The sequence below is a fragment of the Pleurodeles waltl genome, chromosome 7 (genome assembly GCF_031143425.1).
Source record: "Pleurodeles waltl isolate 20211129_DDA chromosome 7, aPleWal1.hap1.20221129, whole genome shotgun sequence".
Classification (NCBI taxonomy): Eukaryota; Metazoa; Chordata; class Amphibia; order Caudata; family Salamandridae; genus Pleurodeles; species Pleurodeles waltl.
Window position 1 is genome coordinate 1,026,151,658 of NC_090446.1, and position 18,897 is coordinate 1,026,170,554.

Genomic DNA, 18,897 nt, shown 5'->3' on the forward strand with positions numbered 1-18,897 from the left:
CCAGCAGGCTACTGCCACTAGCCAGTCATCTGAACAGCCTTCCACTTCCACTGCCGCTAATAGCCACGAGGCCCCGCCACAGGAGTCACAGGCCACCAGCACCCCTCCCCCAGCAGAAGGTGAACCACCCCGCAAACGTTCCCTGTGATCCAGACAGAAGCCAGAGACACTTGCCAAGACCCCCACCGGGAAATGAGACTGTCCTGATTGTCCCCCCTGTGTCCCACTGTCACCCTGTCCACCTTGAACTGTCACTGCTCCCCTTCCTATGTCCCCTTGGACAATGCACCTGTGCTACAAACAGACTGGAACAATACCCTGGACTTTCCTCCATCATCACCCCATCCCATTGCTCTTCCCCCTCTATATATTAGCACTACAATAAACACCCTTTGATATAAATCAATTTTGAGTATGTCATGTATTTCAAATATGTATTCATTGTAGCTGGCTGTTGTGATCACACCAGGAGTATTTATCCAATCACCAACATCTGCAAAATGAATAGCCAGAGGTAACAGTAAGTGGGCATAGCAGTGGGAAATACCAGCATGCCAATGCCACCCAGAATACAACCAAAGTCATTGAAATGTAAAGTTGCACTGTCGCCCCTGTGTGTCATTGGAAGTACTGACGGATTACAGATGTTCTGTTGTCCACATCCTCATCCTCTGTCTCCTCATTCTCACTGTCCACAGGGTCCACTGCTGTCACAGGGGCATCTCCAGTCTCCTCCTCCTGCAGAAAAGGGACATGGCGTCTGAGGTCCAGGTTGTGCAACATGCAGCATGCCACCACTATCTGGCAGACCTTCTTGGGTGAGTAGCACAGGGATCCACCTGTCAGATGGAGGCACCAGGACCTGGCCTTCAGGACGCCAAAGGTCCTTTCAATGATCCTTCTGGTTCGCCCATGTGCCTCATTATAACGCTCTTCTGCCCTTGTCCTGGCATTCCTCACAGGGGTCAGCAGCCATGATAGGTTTGGGTAGCCAAAGTCACCTGCAAATATTGAGGAACAACATTTAGCCACACACTATCCTATATGGAGAACAGGATAGGCATACACCAACATATACTGGGTGGGAACTAGGGCTCACCTATCAACCACACCCTGTGCCTCTGTAGTTGGGACATCACATTTGGGATGCTGCTATTCCTCAGGACAAAGGCATCATGCACCAACCCAAGATACTTAGCATTGACATGGGAGATATCCTGGTCCGCCAAGCACAACATCTGCACATTCATAGAGTGGAAACTCTTACGATTCCTGAATACCTGTTCTTTCTGGTGGGGTGGGGACAAATGCAATATGGGTTCTGTCAATCTCCCCAATTTTATTGGGGATATGTCCCATTGCATAAAACCCGGCCTTCACAGTGGCCAAATCCTCAACCTGTGGGAATGCAATGTAGCTGAACATGTGTTTTATTAGGGCAGACAACACTCTTGTCAGCACTATTGAGAACATTGGCTGTGACATTCCTGTTGCCAAGCCCACTGTCACTTGGAAAGAACCAGTTGCCAGGAAATGGAGAACTGATAGCACTTGTACAAGAGGGGGTATCCCAGTGGGGTGACGGATAGCAGATATCAGGTCAGGGTCCAATTGGGCACATAGCTCTGTGATTGTGGCCATGTCCAGTGTAAAGGTAAAGATGATTGTGCCTGTCCTCCAGTGTAGCCAAGTCCACCAGGGGTCTATACACGGGGTATGTCTCCATCTCCTATTCATCCACAGCAGTAGGTATCTAAGGGGCAAAAGAGTGAGGAGGCTGTCACAAACGAACAATGGAGGCACAACAGTAGTCCGCAATCTGTAAACATGTCATGGGACAGTGTAATATGTCAAGTATGTGCCTATTTATCCTGTGATGCAGCATTATTCCATAGGCCTCCCCCACCGAAATGATGTCCGCCTGTCCTGTGTGGAGGGACAGGTGGAAGTGAGGTAATGCCGCTGATGTTATGTGCCGTGGCGGGAGGCGGTCAGGAACTGCTGTGCAATTCCTCATTGGTTATATTTGGGCCCTAGGGGGTACAGTGGCCAATGGTGATCTACGCCGGCAGTGGTGGTATGCACCGCCGCGGACGTGACCTCCATTTTCTGTCTGATTCCTCACTTGTTTCCTGACCTTCCATAGGAGAGGACCTACACCTCATGTGCTGCTGTGACCTGTGTCTGGAACCTACCATGGCCCATGTGACCGGGGACAGTGCCCCAGCCTTCGCTTCAGAGGAATTGGAGAGACTGGTGGATGGGGTCCTACCCCAGTACGGGCTGCTGTATGGGCCTCCAGACCAACAGGTGAGTACACTGTGGGCACGATGATTGTGGCATGAATGCATGGAGGCGTGTGTGAAGGCATTGTGTAGGGGGGATGTCCTCTTGCCTGGGTACATGTTGGGTGCTGGGCTATGTGTGTGCCAGTAGTGATGGAAACGGGAATGGTGGGCCATTCGTGTTACTGGCTGGACTGTTTGTCTAATAGTGTTCTCCTGTCTGTATTGCCTCTGCAGGTCAGCGCCCATCAAAAGAAGGGTATATGGCGTGCTATCGCCAAGGTGGTGTGGACGCTGGGGGCCTATGGCAGGCAGAGCACCAACTGTTGCAAATGGTGGGAGGACCTGAGACGCTGGGCACGGAACACGGCAGAGGCCTAGCTAGGGATGGCCTCCCAACGAGGAAGGGGTGCCCGTCGGACCCTGATCCCCCTGATGGCCCGCATACTGGTGGTGGCCTAACCAGAGCTGGATGACTCTTGAGGGCATCACAGCAGACACAAGGGGGTGAGTACAGTGGCCATCATTGAAGGAAAAGGCTGGAAGGGTGGTATCCGGGTGGTGGTTGTGTGTCAGTGGGTGCCCCTAGGCCAGGCCAGACATAGCAGCGTAGGTCCTCTGGTGGCTAAGGGTCTGAAGGGGAAATACTGCCTACCTAGCTTCTTAGCATCCACTACTGGTCAGGGCTGCAGGGGTACCAGGTGTGCTGCAGTTGGCGGTGTGTGCTCCTCCTCATGCCTTGGTGGCTAGCATTATCACTGGTAGTGCAATGCATAGTGCATAGGCCTGTTCCCTGTGTGTGAGGGTGCTGTGTATGCCAACGGTGGTGTTGGAGCAGTCATTGACCCAGTGTATCCTTTGTTTCTCTCCCCCATTTTCTTGTTTTGTCATCCTGTCCTTATATGCATTAGCATCATCTGGAGGAGGAGCAGAGGCACCGGTGACGGAGGGAGCTGCATCCCACAGGACCCAGGAGCCAGAGTCCACCGACGCTGAGGGCACCAGTGTGATGGAGGGCAAGGGGAGCACCACAGCAAAGACTGGAGGGGACATTACAGACTCAGATACCTCCTCCGATGGGAGCTCCCTGGTGATGGCAGACAATTCTATAACCACCCCAGCTACATGTACAGCCGCCACCCCATGCCAACACTGCCCTCCCAGCAGCCCCTCAGTGAGTTGCCCGTGCCCGCTCACCCAGGAGGGTGAGCATCTCCTTTGCGCCAGGCACCTCAGGCACTGCCCCAGTGAGCCCTGCTGCCCTCAGTGAGGAGGCTATTGACCTCCTGATATCCATCTCTGTAGAGCACTCAACCATTGTGAATGCCATCCAGGGGATAGCAGCCCAGATGCAGCAATCTAACGAACTCCTGGAGGACATTCATGTTCAGTGGATTGGTGGCCCAACAGATATCGATCCAGGCTCTGGCCTCCTCTCTGATGGCAGCCATTCTCCCGGTTTCTACCATCCCCCCTCCAACTTCCACTTCTCCGTCCCATTCTCCTCAACCATAACCCATCCCAAGCACACAGCCAGATGAGCATGCACACAAGACAACACCCAAGAGTGCCACAGGGAAACACAAGCACCACACTTCATCCCAAAGGCATTCACACAAACACCATTCAGTTGCAGACACAACAACATCCACTATTTCCACTGTCTTCCCCTCCTCCTCCACCTCCCACCCAGTTACATCCACACTCACACCAGCATGCACTACATCATCATCCACTACCTGCAACATCACCTCATCAAGCAGAACATACACTTCACTGGCAGACACCTCCACAACATCCATGCACACGTCCCCTCTGTCCTCCTCCACGATGTCTGTCCCCCCTCCTAAAGTACACAAACACAAGCACTCAGACACCCAACAGCCATCCACTTCACAACAGCATACAACCCATGCACCTACAACCAAATCCAGCAGACAAACTCCTCCAACAACCACTCCCTCACCCTCCCTCCACTCCCCTTACTTCTCCTTCTTCCCACCACAATGTCCCTAAAAATCTTTTCCTTTCCCAGATTTACCTCTTCCCTAACCCTCCACCCCCCATCCTGCATGTATAGCTAAGGTATCAAAGACCCAGCCAAGCACCTCAGCCAAACAGCCCACTGGCCCAGTTTCAGCAGCACCTACTTGTGGTAGAAAGGATTCTAGGCCACAAATACTGAAGGGGAAGGAGCCTGCACCAGCCAGCAAGAAGGGGAAGGAGGCTGCACCAGCCACCACAAAGGGGAAGGAGCCTGCACCAGCCACCAAGAAGGGGAATGAGCCTGCACCAGCCACCAAGAAAAGGGAAGGAGCTTTCACCAGCCAGCAAGAAGGGGAACCAGCCTGAACCAGCCAGCAAAAAGGGGAAGCAGCCTGAACCAGCCAGCAAAAAGGGGAAGTAGCCTGAACCAGCCAGCAAGAAGGGGAAGGAGCCTACACCAGCCGTGGTTGTGCAGCCTCAGAGAATTCAAGGGTTGAGCAGGAGCCTCCCCCAACCACCACCACAATGCAGCCATTGGAGGGTGCAGGGGCTGAGCAGGAGCTTCCCACAACCACCACCACAGTGCAGCCGTCACCGCCGGTGGACGCTATATGATCTAGCCTCCATGGCCTGCTGTGCCACCTTCCCCCACCAGAACCAGTTGGGTATTCACCCACCTGAGAGACTGTGGCCTTGCACTCCCCAGGACCAAGCACAGGGCATGTTGCCCCCTCCAGAATCAATGGGAAAGACACCCACTCCAGAGACTGTGGCCTTGCACTCCAGGACAAAGCAATGGGCATGTTGCCCCCTCCAGAACCAGTGGGCAAGTCACCCACTTGAGGGACTGTGGCCTTGCACTCCCCAGGACTAAGCAATGGGCATGTTGCCCCCTCCAGAACTGGTGGAAAAGACACCCACTCCAGAGACTGTGGCCTTACACTCCCCAGGACAAAGCAATGGGCATGTTACTCACTCCAGACCCAGTGGGAAAGACACCCACTCCAGAGACTGTTACCTTGCACTCCCCAGGACAAAGCACAGGGCATGTTGCCCCCTCCAGAACCAGTGGGAAAGACACTCACTCCAGATACTGTGGCCTTGCACTCCCCAGGACAAGGAGCAATGGGCATGTTGCCCCCTCTAGTACCAATGGTTTTGTTTCTCCATCCGGCTAAGGTGCAGCTGGTTGTGTGTACAGCGTGTGTGTGGGGGGTTTGTGTTGTGTGTGTGTGTCAATCTTGTTTTCCTCACCCTCTCCCTTGTGTGCTAGGCGGCTGTACTCACCGTCATCGTCTTCGCCAGCGTTGGTGTTCGTGGTGGAGCATGACGTAGAAGAGCATCAGAAAGACTTCCAGTTCTGGTTCCATTGCGGCGTGGTTCTTCCCTGTGTCTCCAATGGTGAGTCCTTTGACTTCTGTGCTCTGTTTCCGCCAGGCTTTTGATGGCATTGGTACTGCCCCGGAAAAGGTGGCGGTTTGTTATGTTATAATATGGTGGGCGGAACTTTGTCTTCCATCTGGCTGTAGGTGGCTACCGCCATGGTGGCTGTTGTTTCCGCCCTGGTTGTCAGTGTGGTACATTGGCTGATTTCGGAGATATCTCCGCCATGGTCATAATTTGGCAGTACTTACCGCCAGCCTGTTGGCGGTATTACCACCACTTTATCACCAACCGCCAGGGTCGTAATGAGGACCTATATCTCTTTGATCAACCTTCTTGGCCATTTTATGGTTACTAGAAGCTATGACCTGTCAGCATCAGTGTCAGAGATTGCTAATAATGGTGAAGAAGAAGGAGCAGTCACTACGTTTTCAGTTTCAGTCTTTCTTTCACCATTTCGATTTGAAGATTGATGAATCACAGGCCTGAAGTGAGAAGAGTCTCTGGTAACAGACTTTCCAGGGTCCTGGGCAGTCACCATGTGTCCTTTGGTCGACACCACTTGGAAAGGTTCAGCATCATATGGAGCATCTGGTTTTCTTTTGCACATCAATCATATTCTCACTCAGGTCTCTTTTGATGGTCCATAGAGGTAACTTGGTTGTCATTGCTCTCTCTGAAACATGAAAGTTGCAGGCCTTTTGTCTGTGGTTGAGTGGGGTGTTGAACAATATGGTCATACAGTAGAGGTCAGTACTGTTTTCAAAATGAGCTTCTAAAGAGCTGACATTGTACTACTTTCTTTAGCATGCTCATAAAATGCTCAATAAGTCTATTGGCCTGCATCCACAAAGGTGTACACTTTTGATGTTTTATTTTAAGATGCTCCAGGAATTCCTTGAATTCTTCACTCTTAAAGGGTGGCCCGCTATCAGACTTCATAATGGCTGGAATTCCCCAAATTGCAAAGATGGCATCAAGTTTTTTATTGACTCGTTTGTGAGTTGTAGATGAAGGATCTTGATGGCTAGTCTCTCTCATGCATGCTTAGGAAGTTCTGACATGTTCAGAGTATGTTGAGTAACATCGGTAGAAATACAGTTGCAAATATAACAAGCCTTGATTTCCTTTTCAACTCTTTCATCTAAGTAAGGAAACCAAACTTGGTCTCGCAGAGCTCTTTTTGTGGCAATGATACAAAGATGTTGTTCATGAGCCACTTCAAACAAGCCTGTCGTTAATTCTCTGAAATCAGGATTCTCGGCCCTCATAGTATGACTCCTTCTTGAGACCCCATCAGAAAAAATATGACCAAAGAATTTTAGTTTTGCTTGTTAAACTCACATTTCAATGTCAATCCTGCATCACTGAGAAAACAACATACTTGTGTGAGAGCTCTATTATGGTCCTTCTGTGTGGCTCTGGAAACTAATATCTCTTTGCTATATATTAGAAATGGGGTCTTTGGTTGGCAGTCAGGTTAGCCCCTGTCCAAGCAAGGACCCTCACTCTAGTCAGGGTAAGTCACAATCCAAATTATCCTGTGCCCACCCTCGGGTAGCTTGGTACTAAGCAGTCAGACATAACTTAGACGGAAATGTGTAAAGTATTTGTGCAATAAATCATACATATATAGCACCACAAAAATACACCATACAGTGTTTAGAAAAATATGTAATATTTATATGGATAAATGCAGGTCAAAATGATTAAAGTGGAAATAAGCAAATGTAGGGATATCACTGAAAGTGAGTGTCTTAGAATTGAAATATTACTGTAAAAGCAATCAAAAGTGTCTTAAGTACTCCTAGAAACAACAAGTGTCTCTTGCAGGGCAAAGTACCTGGTTTGCATTGAAAAATCCTTGCAAGGGGCCGCAGAGGAGGAGGTGCGTGGACAACGGTGTGTGTGCGTCGGTTACACCCCTTCGCACACAGACTTGCGTCGTTATTTTCCATGCAAGGAAGATGTTGCGTTGATTTCCGGCATGCGGACTTGGATACTCTTCAGTTTGTGAGGTTTTCAGAGGCCCCGGAGACGATGCGTGGAGTCCTGGGCTTGCGGAGCGAAGTCCCAGGGGCTGCGACGATTCCGGTAAGCGATGCATGGAATTTTCTTCCACATGGCTGCCGCCGTGTCAATCCCTCTCAGGAGGCGTTCTGAGTCGGCTTGCGTCGATCCAGTAGGGCCGTGCATTGAAGTTCCAGTTGCGTCGCTGGTGCAGCGTCGATCTTCTGTTGCAAAGTCAGGCTGCGTCATACCTGTTCGGCGTGCAGTGAATTTTTCACCACAAACTGGCTGTGCGGCGTTCTTGGCAGGCGGTGCATCAAATTTTCACCTCAAAGGGATTCCAGTTGCAGGAGAGAAGTCTTTTTGGTCCTAAGACTTCAGGGAACAGGAGGCAAGCTCTATCCAAGTCCTTGGAGAGCACTTCTTCAGCACAGCAAGAGAGCAGCAAGGCAGCAGGGCAACAGCAAGGCAGCAGTCCTTTTCAGAAAGCACTCAGGTGAGTCCTTTTGACAGCAGGCAGTTCTTCTTGGCAGGATGCAGGTTCTGGTTCAGGTTTCTTCTCTAGGAAGTGTCTGAGTTGGTGCAGGCAGAGGCCCTGTTTTTATCCCCAGATGTGCCTTTGAAGTAGGGGAGACTTCAAAGAGTGGCTTAGAAGTGCACCAGGTCCCCTTTCAGTTCAATCCTGTCTGCCAGGGTCCCAGTAGGGGGTGTGGCATTCCTTTGTGTGAGAGCAGGCCCTCCACCCTCCCGGCCCAGGAAGACCCATTCAAAATGCAGATGTATGCAAGTGAGGCTCCTGTGTTTGGGGTGTGTCTGAGTAAATGTACAAGGAGCTGTCAACAAACCCAGCCAGACATGGATGGTAAGGCACAGAAAGTTTTAAAGTGCAGAGAAATGCTCACTGTCTAAAAGTGGCATTTCTAAAATAGTAATATTAAATCCAACTTCATCAGTCAGCAGGATTTTGTATCACCATTCTGGCCATACCAAATATGACCTTCCTACTCCTTTCAGATCAGCAGCTACCACTCAAACAATGTATGAGGGCAGCCCCAATGTTAGCCTATGAAGGGAGAAGGCCTCACAGCAGTGTAAAAACGAATTTAGGAGTTTTACACTCCTGGGACATGTGAGCTACACAGGCACATGTTCTGCCTTTTACCTACACAGCACCCTGCCCTAGAGGTTACCTATGGCACACCTTAAGGGTGACTTTTATGTAGAAAAAGGGGAGTTTTAGGCTTGGCAAGTACTCTTAAATGCCAATTCGAATTGGCAGTGAAACTGCACACACAGGCCTTGCAATGGCAGGTCTGAGACAAGGTTAAGGGGCTACTTAAGTGGGTGGCACAGTCAGTGCTGCAAGCCCACTAGTAGCTTTTAATCTACATGCCCTGGGCACATATAGTGCACTCTACTAGGGACTTATAAGTGAATTAAATAGCCCAATTGGGTATGATCCAAGGTTACCATGTTTAAAGGAGAGAGCATATGCACTTTAGCACTGATTAGCAGTGGGAAAGTGTGCAGAGTCCTAAAGCCAGAAAAAGTGAGGTCAGAAAAAGAGAAGGAGGAAGGCAAAAAGTATGGGGATGACCCTGCAGAAAGGCCATTTCCAACACTATACTTGAACACATTCACAACAGGGTGTATGATACGTTGAATGACGGCTTGAAAATGTTCTGCAGCCGATGACACACCAGACATAGGGGCCTGATTTAGACATTGACGGACGAGTTACTCCATGAAAACGGTGATTGATATCCTATCTGCTGAAATCTAAATCCCATTATATCCAATGGGATTTAGATTTCAGGGGACAGCATATCTGTCACCATTGTGAAGGAGTAATTTGTCCGCCAATATCTGAATCAGGCCCTAAGTTTTTTGTATGAAAATAAACATACGAAGAACTTTACTCAAGAAACCCAAGGCGGACCTCAAGGACCTCGAAAACTACAGGCCCATCTCCCTGCTTCCGTTCCCGGCGACGGCCATTTAGAAGATCATCAATAGGCAACTGACCCACCACCTTGAGGAAAACAACACTCTGGACCTGTCCCAATCCGGTTTTCGCAGAAACCACAGCACTGAGACAACCCTCATCAATGCCACTGACGACATCAGGACCTTCCTGGACAAAGGCAAAACTGCAGCCCTCATCCTCTTTGACCTCTCGGTTGCCTTTGACACCGTCTGCCACCATACCCTGCACACACGCCTCCACAACACAGGGATCCGCGACAAAGCCCTGGACTGGATCACCTCCTTCCTCACCGGCAGAACCCAGAGAGTCCGTCTTCCTCCATTCCGATCTGAAGCGGCCAAGACCATCTGCGGCGCACCACAGGGCTCCTCCCTCAGTCCGACCCTCTTCAACGTCTACATGGCACCGCTATCCAACATCATTCGATCTCACAACCTCAACATCATCTCATACGCTCACAACACCCAGCTGATCCTCTCCCTCACCAAGGACCCCACCACCGCCAAAACCAACCTCCACGAAGGTATGAAGGCTGTCGCCAACTGGATGGAGAGCAGCCGCCTAAAGCTGAACTCCGACAAGACAAAGGTCCTGATCGTAGGCCCCACCCCCTCTGCCTGGGACCCCTCCTGGTGGCCGACCACGCTGGGAGCAGCACCAACGCCCACCAACCACTCACGCAACCTGGGTTTCATCCTTGGCTTATCGCTTTCCATGACCCAACAAGTCAACGCCGTCTCATCCTCCTGCTTCAACACCCTCCCCATTGACTTCTTATGGGTGTAGATGCAGCCCTTGTATTCACTTTGGTCTTTGATAGCGTAGGTCATGGTAATGGAGACAGTTTATTATACTTCTCCTCAGGTATGATGGTTGTCAATGCCCTACTGTTGATTATGAGAGGTATTGAACAACCATTTATTTTCAATGTAGTCTTTTGACAGTGTTTGTATGACTTTGCTCCTTTGGCATGCCGACTTTTCTTTGACTGGCATTTCCTTCACATCTGACCAGTCCAACATGTGCGCGTTCTCTGAGGTAAACATTGACAAGGTACAGTCAATTTCTTCACTCTCACTTATATTGAAAAGGAAGTACTGTTTGCTGATAATTTATTTCATTTTGTATGAATTTTCCTTAACTGATATCGCAACTTGGCCTTGCAGGTGTGCATCAAACTTTGCTTCTGGAACATTCTGGCGGCCATTTTGTCTTTGCTCCATGACACACTTACTTTTTCCTTCACTCGACACATGATCAAGAAATGGTTCTCTTTCCCACAGCCTTTACATATCTGTCCAATGGCGGGACAAGTTCCTTTGTGTGGAAGCAGAAATCCACATCTAAACTATAACTTCTTTTTATGGGTAGACATCACTTTGTGTTCTTCAGTCTTTCTCTTATACTTACTTTTCACACTCATGATTGATTCACTCTGGACACCTTCAGCCTCCATGTTAGTAGCTCGTCTTTCAGCATGCTCCTCAGCTCTGGCAGTCATCAACACTTGTTCAAGTTTCTCTCAGCATTCGTCATCTGAATGAATCCTACAAGCATCCATCAATAACTCTAAGAAGCATAGTTTCTTCATCATGAAATTTGTTGAACTTACACTGTTTTATGAGTGCATATAGCCATTCCACAAACTCATTGATGGTTTCACAAACTCTTTGACGTTCTTGACTGGAAATGTATTGTTCATAATCAATGTTTGGTGTTGGATTGAACTTGATATTCAACCCATTTTTAATCTGATGGCACGTGACTTCATCTGAAGTTCTCAGGATTTTCTTTATAATCTCTTTCACACCATCAGCAGCAAGATTTTTTAGATATTTGATAATGTTTCTGTTATCAGTCTCTTCCAGTGCGTCAATGAAATCCTCAAAAGTCTCTATCCAAGCAGTCCATCTATCGCCAATATTTTGCTTTTTTGGCGATATCAAAAGGTGGTGGTGGTTTCAGGAAGCCGGCACCATTGTAACTGTTCATGGGAGTGGCTGACATTAAAGGTGGAGCTCTTGCAGATACTTTCAGCTGTCCATTTGAATCTGCATCACCACTGCAGCCCGGCAATGGATCAGCCTCCGTGTCATCCAGGAGTCTATTAGGTTTTGACCTTCTTCTTGGTCTCCATCCGAGTCCCGTCACTTGTGGTGACCTTTGAAGCTGTCCTGAACCACCACCTGGCAGCTTTGGTAGAGTGCCGCTTCAGGTGCTGGGCCACTCAGTAAGCACAACCCTAGTGCTTCTTTTTGGGTTTCCACACCCAGTGCTGAGGTCATAAGATTCCACTTATCATGACTCTGGTAAGTGAAATAACAATATTCTTCCTTTTTACTTGTTCTGCCAGCTAGTGCTTCTATTGGTAACTTTCTTTAGCGAATCATATTTGTCTTAGACTGTGCTTTGTAAATCAGATTGTATCTGCCTTTAGAGTGACTATGTATAACTTTATTTTGCATGACAGCGTGGTAGCTTTTAGTATTGCCTTGGTCGTCATTTCTTGACGAACAATATGTAGACTTTTCAATGAAGATTTCTTTATCTTCAACTGCATCACACTGGCTGGAGTTATGATTTGAGTCCACGTACACCAATTGTTGACTCATCACTTCGACTAAGGCACACGTGGCACACACAAGCAGTTTGCTTGAACCACTGTAAATTTATCTGCGAGAGCACTGGCCTTCTTTGGGTTACTTATCCCCTATCTTGTCACCAGTTGTAGCATCCTCCTCAGTCTGGGTACCTGCCAATGACCACACCACACACGGAGCTGTAAATTACATATCTTCATTCCTCTCTGTGTGCCAGTGAACTCCAACATTCTAAACTAAGCTTTCATTATATTCTATTCTAGAGTTTACATTATATTGTTACGGAGTCCATTGAAAGCCAAAGGATTCCATCCTAAAACCTACAAGACACTGCAGCTGGAATTTTTCGTATATAGCCCTGAACCCAAAAGTCATAAGCTCACTAACACGTTCATAAATCTGGCTTTAGTGTTAGCTGAAAGACAGATAATGAAGTGGAAATTAGCTGCAAACCCCAGTTCCGCTACTTGGAAAACAGAACTAATCAAGTGGGCCAGCTGTGAAAATATATTTCTCTGAGAGGCCGAAAGGGGATGGGACAACTAATAATTTGCGATGGGGTACATTAGTGTCTGTAATTAAGGAGGACAATAAAACCTTGATGGCATATACTTCCCCGCAGGCAGATGACTAGAACTGAATGCCATAGTAGACATGATTTATGTTGGAAGTTGTTGATTGGAGTCTCCCCATGAGCATTGAAATGGGAAATTGGGAGAACATGCTCATTCTCACCTCTCTCTCATTCTCTAGCTCTTTTTTCTTCCCATCTTATTTCTCCACATCCTTCCACAACTTTCTGTCCTGCAATATGAGTGTATGCAATAATGTGAAATGGTGGATCAGAGTTTGGTCTACAGAAAGGTAATGACTCTGTTTATTGTCAAGAATCCTGATGTTAAAGCTGTGGCAGTGGCATACCTGTGATGGAACGTGATGAAAAGTGGATAATAATGACAATCCGGTTAACAGCAACAGTTCAACATACTGGGTAATAATGGTGCCCAGTTTTGCAGAATTGCAAACAAAAACCTCAGAACTCTGATTTGAAATGCCATTGTGTGCAGACATATTGCAAACGTTTGTGTTATGCTATTCGTAATGTGTTGAATAGTATTGCTGAACTAAGTAGTGGAACCACATGGGAAAAATAATACAATTGTGTTTACAAAAACAAAGAGCTCCAAACAACAATCTAGGGTCAAGCTTGGCTCTCCCACCTGAACCTAAATGGTTTCTCCCCCAGAAGCTGGCACCCACTGTGATTTCTCTTGGGCTCAACCTCAACACAGACTTCACATTCAAAGAGCTCAGAACCTGAAAAACTGACACAGTATAGTACCAAGAAGGTGATGTATCCTCTTGAAACCGAGATCACAATAACAGTGCTGTATCTGTGGAGGTAACTGTTTTTAGCATGGCCAACCAGACAGAAACAACTTTGAAACTTCTGAAATGTATCCTACGTAATGTGGCAAACCTTACCAAAACCATAAAGACATTTGTATATATGTTTATAACATTTCTCTAGTGTGAACATAGCCGAAAGGCACCAGAGCACTGTACATCATCAAAGACAAGCATAAAGTCGATGAGTAGTAGGAGAGGAAGTTGAGTTGTGGATGGTTAATGCATTGCGATGTACTTCTCTTTAAAGAGGTGAGTCTTCAACTCTTTCCTAAATTAAAGTAGCATCGGGACGGCTCTGATAGATACAGGTATTTTATTCAAAAACTATGGCCGCATAGGTGGAAAAGGTCTGTTTAACTTCATTACACATATGTTGAGGGACATATTATTGGAATTGTGAGTAATATTGGAATTATGACTCCAGGGCTTCCATGGCCACATCATCTGTAAGACTAGCAATAATAACCAACAAGGCCACCCGAAATGACTCCCCATATGGTACTAAAATATCAGGTAATGTGACCTCGTCATTGCAGCTTTGTATTTTTTTTTTTTTTTGCTTTATGATTTTTCATATTAGAAAATGTTGCAAAACATCTTGCCAAAGATTTGCAGCATTGCAAAAAAAAAGCATTGTCAAAGCCATTAGGTCCCAAAGGTGACATCTATTGGCTTTGTTAATGTTTGTTAAGTTTAAGTGCTTATTTTATTTGCATCGGTTATGGTTTAACCCTTTGTATACCACGGACGTAATGGTTAGGCTGATCTGCCCCTGAGGGAGCAGAAAACACCAGACAGCAGGGATTTTTATTTTTATTTACTTACGCATAAGGGGAGCGGCCCCTTGGGCAAGGGCCACTCCCGGGGAGGTAAAATATTTTTAGGCCATTTCTGCCCCCCCCGGGGGCAGATCGGCCTAATTTAATTAGGCTGATCTGCCCCCAGTGGGGGGAAGAAAACCCTAGACACCAGGTATAATTTATTTTGTTTTTGTTTTTATTTATATGTGGGAGCTACCCCATAGGCAAGGGTCACTCCCCGGGGGAAAATTATTTTGAGGCCATTTCTGCCCCCTGGGGGCAGATTGGCCTCTAATTATATTAGGCAGATCTGCCCCCAGGGGGAGCAGAATCCACTAGACACCAGGGATTTTTTATTTTATACTAATTCATAAGGAGAGCGGCCCCTTGGGCAAGGGCCGCTCCCCTGGGGCGGGCAAAATATTTTTAGACCTTTTCTGCCCCCCGGAGGCAGATCAACATAATATAATTAGGCCGATCTGCCTCCAGGGGGAGCAGAAACCTCTAGACACCAGGGATATATATTTTTTTATTAACTTTATGTTTTTATGTATGGGGAGCAACCCCTTAGGCAGGGGTCACTCCCCTGGTGGACAAATTGTATTTAGGCCATTTCTGCACCCCTTGGGGGCAGATCTGCCTATTTTTGTTTGGACAATCTGCCCCCAAGGGGGGCAGAAACCACTAGACACCAGGCATTGGTGTGTGTGTATGTGTGTGTTTTGTTTGGGGGGGCAGCCCCTTGGGGAAGAGTTGCTCCCCATGGCGGCACATTACTGTTGGCCATGTCTCCCCCCTTGGGGGTAGATTGGCCTATTTTTGGAAGGCCCATCTGCCCACAAGGGGGGCAGAAAGCCCACCAGAGACCAGGGAAGATTTTTTTTTTAAATAAGAGGGTGGGGTATGGCTATACCCTCACCCCAAATAAATGGTGCCAAAGTTGTTCTACCCACCAGTGGGCAGATGGGACAATTACCCCCGGTCCACACCCCGGGGGGCAGAAAGTCTACTAGATGCCATGGAATTAAAAAACAAATAGTGGGGTGGAGGCTATCAACCAGTATGGGCCTGGTTAAGCCCACACCCCAACTGAAAGGGGTAACAGTCTTTCAGCTCTTACCCCGCACACTAAAACATCTTATCCCATGGCAAGCAAGAGGACATTTGATTATTTTGGGTTTTGGTTTTACATTTGGCCCATGAGAGCTTGGTAACTCTCAAAAACGTCCCACTTGGAATTGTGAGGGCTGTACTTTTTTGACTTTGGGATGCTGCCATGTAGAAAAATAAACAAGACCTAGGCACATCTGAAAACTAAACATCTGGTTGATTCCAGGGTGGTGTGCTTCACATTAACCCACACCATTTTCTTACTCACAATGCCCTGCAAACCTTCCAAAATCCACAAAATCCCTACCACCCTTCATTGTCTCATCTATACCGATAAAAATTTGGCTGCACTTGTCAGCCTAAACGTTTTTTTTTCAAACTGCCCTTTTGGACCCGCTTTGGTTCCCCCTCAATTTCGACATGTTTTTGTCTCTTTCCTGTCACAGGCACATGGCCACCTACACAAGTGAGGTATCATTTTTACTGGGAGACTGAGGGGAACGTTGGGTGGTAGGACCTTTGGCCCGGTGTGGTGATCCCACACAGAAATGTGGGAAAAAAGTGATTGTTTAGCTAAATTTGAAGTTTGCTGAGGATTCTGGCTAAGAAAACATTGGGGGATGCACGCAAGTCACACTTCTCTGTACTACCTCGGGTGTCTAGTTTTCAGAAATGTCTGGGTTTGGTAGGTTTCCCTATGTGGCTGCTGAGCCCAGGACCAAAAACAAAGGTGCCCCCCGCAAAAACAGGTATTTTTGTATTTGATCATTTTGATTTGTCCAGATAGTGTTTTGGGGCATTTCCTTTCGCAAGCACTAGGCCTAAACACACAAGTGAGGGACCATTTTTATTGGGAGACTTGGGGGAACGCTGGGGGGAAATTTGTGGTTCCTCTCAGATTCCAGAACTTTCTGTCACCGAAATAAGGGGAAAAAGTGTTTTCTTGGCCAAATTTTGAGGTTTGCAAAGGATTCTGGGTAACAGAATCTGGTCAGAGCCTCACAAGTCACCCCATCTTGGATTCCCCTAGGTGTCTAGTTTTAAAAAAGGTACAGGTTTGGTAGGTTTCCCTAGGTGCCGGCTGGGCTAGAGGCCAAAATCTACTGCTAGGCACTTTGAAAAAATATGTCAGATGTCAATGTAAAAATGTGATGTGTCCATGTTGTGTTTCCTGTCGCGAGCATTAGGCCTACCCACGCAAGTGAGGTACCATTTTTATCGGGAGACTTGGGAGAACACAGAATAGCAAAACAAGTGTTATTGCCCTTTGTCTTTCTCTACATTTTTTCCTTCCAAATGTAAGACAGTGTGTAAAAAAGACATCTATTTGAGAAATGCCCAGAAATTCACATGCTAGTTTAGGCACCCCGCAATTCAGAGATGTGCAAATAAGGGGGGGGGGCTTAGTGGTCAAAGAGCCATGTCTTGAGGCATTTTATGAAGGTCAGTAGGTCTTGGGTCTGGCGTAGCTGGAGCGGTAGGGAGTTCCATGTCTTGGCAACGAGGTAAGAGAAGGATCTTCCTCTGGTGGTGGAGCGGTGAATACGGGGGACGGAGGCGTGGCTGGCGGTGTGGAGCAGAGCTGGCAGGAAGGGGTGTGGAAGGTTAGTCTGTTGTTGAGATAGGTCGGACCTGTGTTGTGGAGGGCTTTGTGTGCGTGGGTGAGTAGTTTGAAGGTGATCCTCTTCGATACAGGTAGCCAGTGTAGTTCTCTGAGATGGGCTGAGATGTGGTTGTGGCGTGGGACGTCAAGAATGAGTCGGGCGGAGGCGTTTTGGATGCGTTGCATTTTTTTTTGTAGTTTGGCCGTGGTTCCTGCATAGAGCGTGTTGTCGAAGTCCAGTCGGCTGCTGACTAGGGCGTGGGTGACTGTTTTTCTGGTTTCAACGGGAATCCACTTGAAAATCTTGCGGAGCATGCGGAGGGTGTTGTAGCAGGAATAGGAGACTGCGTTGACCTGCTGAGTGCTGAGTCGAGGATGATGCCCAGGTTCCATACTTGGGTGGTGGGGGCGGCTTTGAGGGATGTAGGCCACCAGGAGTCGTTCCAGGCGGATTGGTTGCTGCTGAGGATGAGAACCTCCATTCTGTCTGTGTTTAGCTTGAGGTGGCTTGATTCCATCCAGTCGGTGATAGCATGAAGTCCCTTGTGTATGTTGTTTCTTGCTGTTGTGGGGTCTTTCGTGGGGGAGATGATCAGCTGGGTGTTGTCAGCGTAGGATACTATGTTGATGTTGTGGGATGGTGCGATGTTGGTGAGGGGAGCCATGTAAACGTTGAAAAGTGTTGGGATGAGGGACGATCCTTGAGGGACGCCACAGACCGTTTCGGAGGATTCAGACAGGTAGGACGGAAGGCGGACTCTCTGTGTTCTGCCGGAGAGGAAAGAAGAGATCCAGTCGAGGGCCTTGCCATGGATCCCAGTGTTGTGGAGGCGTGTTCAAAGGGTGTGGTGACAGACGGTGTTGAAAGCTGCGGAAAGGTCCAAGAGGATGAGAGCTGCGGTTTCGCCTTTGTCAAGCATGGTCCTGATGTCACCTGTGGCGGCAATGAGTGTGGTCTCAGTGCTGTGGTTTTTGTGAAATCCAGATTGGGAGGCATCGAGCGCTTTCGTCTTCCAGGTAGCGGGAGAGTTGGCTGTTCACGATTTTTTCGATGACCTTCGCTGGGAAGGGGAGGAGGGAGATGGGTCAGTAGTTAATGGGGTTATTTAGATCTGCTTTGGGTTTCTTCAACAGGGCATTGACATCTGCGTGTTTCCATTTCTCCGTGACGGTGGCTGTCTCGAAGGAGCTGTTGATGACTGCGCAGAGGTGGGGTGCGATGATGTTGCTGGCTTTGTTGAAGATCTGGTGCGGGCAGGGGTCCGAGGGGGAGCCGGAGTGGATGGAGGCCATGGTGTTGATGGTGTCTTCATTGTTGACGTGTGTCCAGGAGCATAGAGGGTTGGTGTTGTTTGATACGTCGGGTTCTTGGTTGTCTGTGGTTGGCTGATGGGTTTGGGGTTCGAAGCTGTTGTGGATGTCTTCGATCTTTCGATGGAAGTGAGTGGTGAGGGGGTTGCAGAGTTCCTGTGATGGCGAGGGTTCGAGGGAGCAGGTCCTGGGGTTGGAGAGTTCTTTGATGATGCCGAAGAGCTCTTTGTTGTTGTGGGCGTTGGTGTCTATTCGGCTTTTGTAGTTGGTTCTTTTGGTCGTGTGGATCAGCTGGTGATGTTTGCGGATGGCAGTTTTGAAGGCGGTGTGGTTGGATTCGGTCGTCGCCAGGTCTTCTCCATTCTTCAACATTCCCGTTTGGAGGCCTGCAGGTCAGGGGTGAACCAGCTGG